Here is a 1,796-nt window from a genome sequence, read left to right on the forward strand (position 1 = left end):
AATCACACATGATTACATCATTCTGCATGCACTAAACTGACACCTGGAAAGCCTTAAAAGGGCGACGTTTGACCCTTTTTGCTTTACCACCACCTCGGATGAGCATTGCTTTGTTTTGTTGTCTTAGGCTTATCTTTGCTTTTGTCTTTTTCTTTAAGTTGAATTTTTTTTTTTGTTTCGTCCAGTTTTCTGTCATCTTCTGGAGGCGCTGAATTCATAGCGCGTGGTTGCAGGGGGAGGAGACTGCTCCTAATTCCCTGCAGCGTTTCCCCCTGCCTCCCCCCGTCCTCCACCCAGAGAAGCTGGTCCATCCCACGTTAAACTGGCTGGAACCATCATGGCTTCTTACTCCCACTACCCCCACTGCCACGTAAACTCCTGGGAGAGGCAACAAAGGGGGAAAAATGCCTTAAAGTTCACCTCTCCAATCCCCTGAAGCGATTGAAACCAGTCCAGGAGATCACATGGTCCAAGTATTCGCTACAAAGAGACTGAGCTTTTCTATGGGTATCAGATAGCGACCAGAAGGTGGAACCTGAGGGTGACCATCCCAATTATGTTACCCCCGTTGTCACCATTGTGGGGATTGACTCCGTAATCCTTTTGATCTGTGAGACTCAGAGCCACACGTTAACTTCACCGACTGAAGCATCAGAGGGACGTTTTTACTGAAATCATTAAATCTGACAAAGGCGGCCATTCAGCCCATCGTGCTTGTTGGAGGCTTTTTGAAAGTTATCCAATTAGCCTTGCTGCTTGTCCCTTCACCATAGCCTTACAAATATGACTGCTTAGGGATTTGTACTTATGGGGTTTATATCTTGGATTTTATGATTAATTTTACATTTAGCGTTTTACTTATGATCCCTTTTCACTTCGGAGATGTCCTACCTAAATCAACTCAATTTAAAAAAACTGCCATGGCCAGTAGTTAACAATATAATGCATTCCTATTAATGCTTAATATGTTTCAAAGGCTTGATGCTTAACTTTATATACTGTGGCTAACGCTGGCTAATACCATCATATGGTTTGATATTAGTAATCACAGTCAAGTAATTTATAACATAAATCTACAGGATGAGTAGTTGGATTTAGTCCAGCGCCTCGAATAAAATTCAATCTTCGATGCAGCCTGTACTAGATAACGTGGCAATAGAACCTGCAGGGGAGGGACTTTTTTTATTTAACATCGTGAGTTCTTATGATCTGGAATGCAATGCCGGGGCGGTGAAAGCAAATTCGGTACTAACTTTTAAAAGGGAATGGGAAAAATACTCGTAAAGAAAAATTTGCAGGGCTTTGGGGATAGAGAACGTGAGTGGGACCAATTGGACAGCTCCGCTAAAAGAGGCAGCACAGCCACGATGGGCTGAGTGGGCTCCCGTGTGCTATGATTCCAAGTATTTAATTGTGATTTTTAATTTAAAAAGTCGCAATACCTTGTGTCCAGAAACAGGTCAACTGGAGTGTTGAATAGTTCAGCCAGTTCTGATTTACTGATTTTTGACTTAATCGAATTGTCTTGTGTGTGGCAGTGTTCTGGATTTTAAAACTAACATTTCTCTCCCCCCCCCCCCCCAACAAAAAAATATTCTCAGAAAACCTCCTCAAAAACCTTATATATCATCAGCTACAACTGAACATGAATGAACGAAATCGGATCAATCGCCATATCAAATGAAAGCACTGTTGTCAATTGTGTTGACACAACAAGATCTTGTAGATAGCGATGAGATGAATGATTAGTTTTTGTAGTGGTTGAGGGATGAATGTTTGCTGGGATGCTTGAAGAA

The sequence above is a fragment of the Carcharodon carcharias genome, chromosome 13 (assembly GCF_017639515.1).
Source record: "Carcharodon carcharias isolate sCarCar2 chromosome 13, sCarCar2.pri, whole genome shotgun sequence".
In the NCBI taxonomy this organism is placed as follows: domain Eukaryota; kingdom Metazoa; phylum Chordata; class Chondrichthyes; order Lamniformes; family Lamnidae; genus Carcharodon; species Carcharodon carcharias.